The following is a 10,224-nucleotide window of genomic DNA, read 5'->3' as shown; positions in this document are numbered from 1 at the left end:
AAAATAGGTTCATAAAAATCGTCAAAAAATATTTTTTCAGCTGTTAATTACAAAAAAACAATCCGGCCGATCTTTACCAAAAACTAATCAGCATGATTCTCGACCAATATCTTTCAAACGGTTTTTGAATTTTTAGAAATGTTTGTTGAGAAAACATAAAATTAGCAAATTGGATTCTGTCGCAAAAATATAAACTACTCCTTTGGGAATTTAATTATAAATAGCCATGTTAATAATATAGCTTTAATTTCTAAATAGGATGCTTAAATTTATTCTATACACTTTTGTATAAATAACTATAATCTGATATTCCATTAATTTCATTGTTACAGTACATTAGAAATATTTAATAATTGATGTACAAATTTCATAAATATTGAAATTAATTTTTATTCAACCGATTTTACCTGCAATGTTTCCAGCTGTTAATTAGATTATTCATTATATTCCATTATTTTTAAACAATAGCATATTGTTCATATAGTAGTTCTCGGACTTTATAATAATCTTCTGATAAGCAACCTTCAACAGTTACATGTCCTGTATCAACCTGTTAAATTAATAAATATAATGTGAAGTTATGAATTAACGGTATACCTCATTATCAGTATAAATTTAATGAAAAAATATTAACATTTTATGAATATTTAAATATATGATATATGATAAAAATAATACTTTTGACAAGCTTGACTTAGTGAACCTGTGTTCGAGAATCTAAACTCCAAGTCTCTGAAATTACCGAGAAATGTATATGATAATAATGTAAACATTTCAGAAAAGGGCTTTGCAATATAGCAGATAAAATATGGGAAATCGGACAAATTATTTTAAATGAAATATTTAAAGAATAAAAACGCAAACGCTATTAACATATTTTTTGCTAGACTTTATTTAAGTATGTTCTTTTTGTAAATAATCAACTTTGAATTATCAAAATCGAATCAGTGATTATTAACCTTAGCACAGTAACACCCAGTGCCCTTTTGTGTTGTTTATTTAGAATTATAATTCATAATGTCTAAGTAACTTTTCTAAATAGTGACATATCTGACTTATATAACAAATATAAAATAAGCCACATAATCTGAATTGTCTTTGATGTTAAAATATGTATATCTTAAAACAAATGAAGATAATATAAATGTTATTAGTTCAATGTACTGTCAAAGTATGGGTAGATCCGTAAGCTGAGTTAAACTCCAATTCGATTCAGGGAAAAATAGTGTGACAGATTTTCTATCGCCATTTCATACCGCATGTACAAAATATTTTCAATCAGCAACATATTTTTTATCCATATATTCAAGTGAAAATGACCATCGCGACTGCACAATGTAAGATCGTCATCAGAGCGAGGTTCGAGAACTCACGACCCCGTCCACACGAGTCTGTAAGCTTAGCCATTACACCATACAGCACCATATAATTGAATAACTACCAATATGATTTACATTTCGTATTTGCATGCTTTTTTCTAAGTTCTTACAAAACGAAACAATATTATCAATCAATAATACAGCAATAAAAAATCGACTTTACTCACCTTACGAATAGCAAGAGTTCCATTGCAACACCATAATACACCACCTGAAAATTCAGATGGAATGTTGCACTTATTCAATACTTGTTTGAAATCGGCTAGCTTCAATTCATTGATGAACACAGATCTATGCCCTTGAATATCAGTAGCTGCTAACGGCTCCAAAGTGAGAATACAATCTGCATCTGAGTTTTCTAGAATAGTAAGATCCATAGTTGATTGAAATCAATATTGAATTAACAATGATACGTAAGCAGAAAGTAAACACTTAGAAAGATATATTAATATATTATTGAATTATACCATCATAAAAAAATTCAAAATAAAAATAATATTGCGATTAAATCAAATAAAACGCATACAAATGTTTTTTGAACCATTCAAATCGATTGATCCGTACGCCCGAAATCGTCGACGAAAAATTGTATCAACACATACACACATATCCATTTTTTTAGGGTATGCCAAAATATGTCTAAAAACCTTCGAAACGAGATAGCAAAAATTTTCAATATCGATTTTTGAACTATTACTATAACTGACCCTATGGGAAGTTAAAAATGAATATATGCAATTTCTGTTAGTGTTTAAACACTAACTTGCAGAATACATTAACCCTCCGCCGATCAGATATTTATTTACCTTCGAACGGTCGGAGTGGTCTGGCTGGACCACCATTCATTTTACATGCATTTATATGGGATAAATGAGTTTTTGGTGTCATATATATTAAACGATTATTAATAGTAAATATTTATAGTTTTGATTTTTTCTTTTTCTTACCGTCTTTTGCATGTGTTGAGCTTGTCTTTAATAAAAATATTTCAAAAAACAAATCATGTAATATAAAAAAACGTTTTTTTTTCGTTAATTTTTATGTTTTATATCAATGGAAAACAATATTTATTCTTCTTTGGCGCCTTCGAAATGAAAGTGATTTTCAAATGAAAACGAAATGAGGGGCGCCGCCTTTGAAATGAGCTGTAAAACTCAAAGTGAAAATATAATTTTAATTGTACTGCATACTTACGGCTACAGGTTTGCCAAAAAAGTTTCCAACGCAGTATGGGTAGAAAAATTGTTGATAATGTGCGCATTATTCATCCGATTTTCAATGTTTGCGATAACCAATAAGTTTGATAGGTTTTCAAAGAATTTTCATATGTGTGCGTGTAAATACTAACTTTCAGGTTACAATACAGAGCAAAAAAGAAACGCGATTTAAATAGAAAATACCGTCATACTCTTCGTACAAAATGTTTGGTTGGTCTAGACAGACCACTCCGCCTGTTCGAAGTATAAAAAAGTTAATATTCTTATAATTATCCTTCTGTACATTTTTTCGTCCTGATTTTTTCATTGAACGAATGAAATTTTAGGAAAAGTCAAGAAATTTCAAGTCGATAAGATTACTAAAAGTATTTTTTTTTTAATTGTAGTCGAAAAAAGTCTGGCCAGACAACTCCGACCGACGGAGGGTTAAAATAAAATTAGTTGAAAAAAGTGATAACATAAAACTAGATGTAAGTGACAACCTTAAGGCAAGTGGCAAAACTAGACTATGTGTTTTTTTTTTTGAAGTTTTTGAACAGCAATCAGAATCCTAAAAGTTGTGATAACTTTCATTATTAAACTTTATATTATTATTAAATAGTGATGCAACGATGCCGGATAAGGTCTATTTTCATTTAGAAACATATTGATATCTTTATTTCAGGCTTCTCGAAGCGGGTATCAAACCCAAGACCTCTGATTCCGATCCCGTCGCTCTATAATCGTGCAAAGTTTATAAAAATGGTCAAAATATTCTTTTCAACAATTGCTTAATTGCAAAGAAACGCATCAGACAAATTGATATAAGAATTAACAATTAACATAATTACAACTTTAGTGATCAGACAATTTCCAACTACAATCTTTCAAACAGTTCTTGAACTTTTAAGAGCGATTCAGGATAATTGGAAATTTATGCACTAATTCTATCGTCTGGTAAAACTAATCAATGCGAGCCCTTATCATGGTTTTAAATATTTGAAATTGATTTGTAAAAAAACGTTTGTAAAAGATCTTGTTAGCTCAGTATACGAGTGTCTTTGCATGAAGCGCGGTGGTACTTGCTCAGATACTTTCAATTTTGGAATGTTTTTTTGACATGAATTTGAATATCTTGAGGGATGCAAGAAAAATGCATAAACTTTCGAACGATGCTAATAAAAATCATTCCAAAAAACTGCAATGTCTGAACACAATTTTCTCTGAAGTTTTCGAAACTTACGTTCCATTGGCTCTTCTTGCTCTTCTTCTTCAGAAACTTGAGTTCTGTCAAGATGGCTGTCACGAACTGCAATTTCAGCATCCATCCATGCAACTTCAGCCTCCTTGCCCTTTTGGAACATTAACTGGGATACTAAAGCATCGGTTAATCTGACCTATAATAATAATAGAAATAAAATTACAATTGCATGTGATAATCCTAAAACGAAATCGATTTTTTTGTGAACATCAATTTGATGTAAGAATTTCGTACCCATATTGTTATTAATTATTTTTTTATGTAAAAGTTTAGAGTAAATAACTAACTAGTTGGTTTGGTATTTAGCCTTGAGGCAAGTTACATGAACTTCCCGATATGTTTAAATAATCGACTTAATCAATAAAAAATAAATTAATTTATGAGTGATTAAAAGTATTCCGAGTGGATTTATTACACATAATTGAAAACGAACGAACACTTTGACTCGGAGTATTTTCTAAAAGCAAATTTTCAAAAATCAATTTTTATAATTGAACCAGTTTCCAGGACAGGTTTATTATGTTCAAGACCAAGTACTCTATCATTATACCAAGTAAATAGTCTAATTTTAATTTTAACAAATATCAAAAAAACTACTCATTTTCTCAAATTTTGATGAATTTTAAAAATCAAACTATTTGCCATAAGGCCGTAATATTTCAGTAAGTTCTATAAGACCATGGTATATATCGCTAAAAAAAATACATAAAAATCGGCTTAAATTTTTTTTTCAACAGTTAATTACAAGAAAACAGCTCGGTAGATTTTCACCTAAAATTAATCAGTACCATTCTCAACTAATATCTTTCGAACGGTTTTTGATTTTTTAGAATCGGTTCGGTAGGATGAGCTTAAATGTGGACGAAAAGTTTAACACTTTTTTTCAAATTGCAAAGAAACGGCTTGGCAGATCATCGCACAAAACTGACAAACGATAGTCCTCACCGAAATACATCAAATTTCTAAAATCGGCCCAGCCGTTTTCGAGAAAACGTCGATTTACGGCAAAAAATCTGTTCACATACACACACACACAAATACTTTTTCCAAATTTGGTCTCATTCGATTCAGAATGGCTTGAAACGTCGAGAAAACATAAAATTAGAGAATCGAATTTTTTTATGAAAACATATATATATATATATATATATATATATATATATATATATATAATTTAAATTGAGTACTTGTTTATTTTACAAAAATGACCTGTCAAAAGGTCAATGAAAAATGAAATTACATTCCAAACAACCAAATACTATAAGAATTAGGAAACAATATAGACATATGAAATTGTAATCAAAACTGGTAATTATACTATAGAAACTAGCTGTAAGTGGAATTCTGTCTTGAGGAAATTATGGCATCGTGCCTTAAGGCAAATTGCTGGAACTTCCCGTACCGTAACTAAATGTTCGAGGAATACTGAATATTGTGACATTGTCTAATATTTATAAGAATTATATAAACTGAATTGCAAAATTAAAATTATTTGTAAAGTATATTAGAACTATAGTCAGAATCAAAAATAAAATCTGAATTATTTTCGATATACAAAATATTAAAAAAAAAAAAAGTTGGAACAAAAATTTTTTTTCCTAAATTAATTATTTTGTTAAGACAAGCAGAAAGTTCTTTGAATCATCTAAATCGGATGCTTAGTTCTCTCAAAAACTGACATTTTTTACATATTTAGCTCCGTATATTCGAAATGGCTGGGCCTGCTTTTGCCAAAAACTAATAAACACTTCCCCCAATCATTACTAATTGAATGTTTTTTAGATCATTCAAATCGGATACTCCGTCTTCTCAAAAAGTCGATTTCTATTTTCTGCACTCTTTGCTCCGTATCTCCGAAACGGCTGAACCTGCCTTTGCCAAAAACTAATCAGCTCTTTTCCCTATCAATAGGAATCGAATATTTTTTGAACCATTCAAATCGGTTTATCCGTGCGCCCGAAAACGTGACTGGAAATTTGTATCCATTCATACATACATACATACATACATACATACATACATACACACACACACACACACACATCCATTTTTTCGGAGGTATGCCAAAATGTTCAGAAACCTTCAAAACGTCGAGAAATGTAAAAATTTTCAATTCCGACTTTCGGCCCGGTACAATAACTTACCCTACAGGAAGTTAAAAAAAAGAACTCAAACAAATATTAGATTTCTGCCCTTATTTACAAATTAATAACAAACTAAAACACTTAAAGTCAATATAAAATATTTCTTAAAATACCTGATAAATGTGAGTCTCAGTTGTAGCATCAATAATTTCACCTCTTTTTGGACAAAATACTCGAGTACCCATCTGTCCACAATGTAATCTGATAGCATCAGTTCCTTCTACAGAACCGCGCACAACTATAACTCGACGCGGCTTTAATTGTGAAAGAATTTTCAATAAAGACTCCCCATCTGATCGCCCTTCAAAATCTATATACTGTATTTGTGCTTTAATCTAAAAATTAATCCAAACAAGTAAGTGTAAATAGGAGAAAAACAAGTAGATGAAGTGAAGTAAATTGTTTTGTGCTTACTTCTATCTTTTTTAATGCTGAAACACACTTTGTCGGAGTTTCTGTAGTATCAACTGAAATAAAACATGTGATTATATAATTACTAATTACTAATTAATAATATAAAGATTCAGGTTTGATGTTTAAGAACTGAATAATAAAAATGTTGAAGCTAAATTAATACTATTAAGTTAATGTACAAAAACAAAAACTGAATTATGCTAATATACTACTTATTGAAACAATTTAATATTAATCAAGGTTCATTGAAGTAAAACTTCTTTAGGCGCGACTAAGTTGTAAATCTGTACACATGTAACGGAAAAAGCGTTACGCACGAACTGTACGTCATTCGCTCTCGATGAAATCATTTCAATACTGGTCGCATAAACATTGTATACGTACCGATATCAACAAGAAAATCGGCATAGATAATTAAACATTTTAAAGTTACATACTTGTACAAAAATCTTGATTGAATGAACTATGCCTGAATCAGAAAAATATTTTACCCTGTTCCTTGGAAATAATAAAACAAATTAAACATTTATTTATTAGAAATTATTACTATATTATTCATAGTTTCTATGAACCTTTGAAATTATTAACATGAAAAATATTTTTTAGGCAAGACAGATATTACAGCTGTTCAAAGAATGAGATTATATCGCCAGCAAAAAAGTAAAAAAAAATACAAGCAGTCAATAAATGTACGTTAATTTTAATTACATGAAGTTCTTCAAACACAATTACATGATGAGTGAAGTTGCAAAAACAATATTTGTTTAGACGTTGTTTAACATAATCCACTGTGTGAACGAATATTATAGAATTTATTAATCAGCAATTACTTCATTTCTCTAATGAAGCTTCATTTCTAAATGCTAATTACAATGACAAACCGATCATGTCATATTTGAAGTATGACTTTAATTACATGATTGTTTTAAAATATTATACATATTTTTAATGCTATTATGAATACATAATTTATAATTTAACATTATATAAATGTGTATAATGATTGACACTAATAAATGTGTGCATCACGAGTGTTACCATATTACTAATAAACATTATTCAAAATTGTTATATGATGATGTATTTATTTTTACTTAACTTAAATTTGCTACTTCATACAGTAGCAAATAAGTTTTACTTCAATTGCGTGTGAACCTTATGCGAACTCTTTTTTGTAAAAAGTGTCTAGATAATTTAGTTTCATCAAGTGTTTATTTTAGTATTTAATGCAGTGATTTAAAAACATGGATTAAAATGTTTTGGATTATACATATAGAACAGTTTTGCTAATTCAGAGCAGCTAGTGTATACCAGAATTTAAGAGAAACCTACCTATTTCTTCAACATTCTTTACAACTGGCTTCAAAATAATATTTTCTTTAACTTCTTCAACATCATCAACCATTTCAGCAAATTTATAATCTTCAGGTTTAATTATTTCTCCATACTCATCCCATTTGATTTTCTCTTCAACAAAAGGAAACATGGCATGCTGTTTTTTGTTAGTCTTGAAAAATCCAGTCTGTGGTTTGTCCTCTTGTTTAACAACAATATCATGTTTACCAGTAATTATACTCATTTCCAGTTCGTCTTCTGAATCTGAGCTCATCACCTCTTTCTCCCTATTTCAGAAATAAATATTTTAGTCGCCCAAGCCAATTTTACTCCTTTTTATTTTTTATTTTCAGTTTCAATAATTTATCATTGCGCAATTACCATATTAAATAATTTACTAAGTAAAATATAATGTTTATATAAATATGGTTTGTTTTTGATTCTATTCAAATTGCTTATAAACAATTAATTTCCTCATAAGAAAGTACCGTTTCATTGAGGCCATTTGTCCTCTATTTTCCTTTTGTTGTCTTAAATATTCTTCCAATTCAATACCATCTAGCTTCACTCGTTTCTGCATTAATAATTCAATAGTTCTCTCCCCACCATTATCTATTAAGTCGCGACCAAGAGTTCCAGGTGATGATCTAAAAAAAATAAAAAAATATCATAAAACAAAAATAGTTGCATAAACTTCTGTGATTATTTGAATTATCGGCTAAAGTATCACACATATATAAAAACAAAGTGATAGTAATATATTATATATAGTAATATAATAAAGTATATATAGTAAAGTCTAGAAATTAGAAGAAAATAAATAAGATTGGAAAACTTAATGAATCAACCATTCTAATATAAAAAACTGCTTTCAATTAAAAATGAGTTTATGCAAACCTAGCAGTCAGTATGATACTGTTATTAGGATTACTAGCCCACATAGCAAATAGTTCTCGTGAAAATCCACATTCCATATCTATACCACTTGCTAATACAACTTTGGGACTAGAAACACGAGCGAGTTCTGCCATGGAATGACATAGAACAACATGGCGAAAATGAAATGGATTATTTCTAGCTCCTTCAAAACTTTTCATCAATTTTTCACTCATCCACTCTATCTAAAAATGCACAAAAGAGTTTTATATATGAAGGCTTTAAGCATTAACATAGGATATGGATAAATAACACAAACTTATTAAAACAATGCACCTGGGATTTTGCAAACTCTACAACATTATAAGTGACATTATTTAAGAAAGCTAATGAATATGCCAATAGGCCACTTTCTTTTTTTTCCATAGTTGATCCAACATGTGAGCCAGTTCCAAAACACGACCAGCAGTATCAACTGCTACTAAAATTACCATTATTCCTAAGTGTTTGAAGTATATTAGCTGGAAAAAATTAAATTAGTTATAGTTCATGTATTGATTAACATAAAAAATGTGTAAAAAACATAGTTACAAATGCAAAACATATGAACATTTATGTTACATTCAAAACAGTTACTTCAACTTACTCATAAGCTTTTCATCTCTTGCTCTACGTCTAGCCTGTTGATATGTCGCATTAAAAGCATCAGTAATAAGTAAAGAAGGCCTTTGTAGTTTTTCTAATTCACATCCATTTAAATGCCGTTCCTTTTTATGATTGAAATCTACAGCATATACAATATCTTCTTCGCCTTCCTAAATAAATTACAACAGATTAACAGGCACTAATTATCATATTTCTATTTAATTTAATCATTTTTCTATAAATACTTTGACAATTTTCCAAATAGTACCACCTATCATATGGCCTGCTGGTAGTGGCGTAATTGTGATTCCGTAACCTTTTCCTAGGATAATATTTAAGAAATGAGGCTCATTATATAATAACAATTTAAATACTTTAGAATTATTTATAACCTTTCATGGCTACGCTTTGATTATATTTAAGTTGAACAATTTTGTCAAAAGCAGCATCAACATCGTCCAATGTGAAAATATTGAAATCAGTTGCATTGTAATGAGACTGGTATAAATCATACATAAACATTTGTCCCATCTTATAAACTGGTATAGTTGCATAAATTGGGCAATTCAAACCTAGTCGACCGACAATATATGGAAGAGCTCCTAGATGATTGGCATCAGGATATGATAGCAAAACTACATCAATTGTGTTATATGCCTATAAGTGAATATTCATGTAAAAATAAGCAAAAAAAAAATAGTGCATTAAAAAAGCAACATTACCTCTTAAGTTCTTTCATAAAATCAGGATCAAATTTTTCATCCCATCCACAGTCTAATAATATTTTCACCTCATCAACTTGAAGAATGTAGCATGGGGGGCTTTCATCCATAGCCCCCGAAATGGTATGCAGTTTTATAATAGACGTCATTTCAAATAAGAAATTTAATCACTAATTTAAATAAATACTAACTTTCTATAATAGTCATTTTGAATAAAAGTCATCAACACAAACAACCAGATAAATTGATTAA

General features: G+C 29.4%; 1 pseudogene; it reads right to left on the bottom strand.

Moving 5' to 3' along the window:
* Positions 1–417: 417 nt before the first annotated feature.
* LOC113366292 lies at positions 418–10,200 on the bottom strand (annotated as a pseudogene).
* Positions 10,201–10,224: the final 24 nt, after the last annotated feature.

This window comes from Ctenocephalides felis, unplaced genomic scaffold (assembly GCF_003426905.1).
Source record: "Ctenocephalides felis isolate EL2017-DRISC unplaced genomic scaffold, ASM342690v1 CF-g0.4_SCAFFOLD_01170, whole genome shotgun sequence".
Taxonomy (NCBI): Eukaryota; Metazoa; Arthropoda; class Insecta; order Siphonaptera; family Pulicidae; genus Ctenocephalides; species Ctenocephalides felis.
Note: the sequence above shows the minus strand (reverse complement) of the source record. Positions and strands in the feature narration are given on the sequence as shown.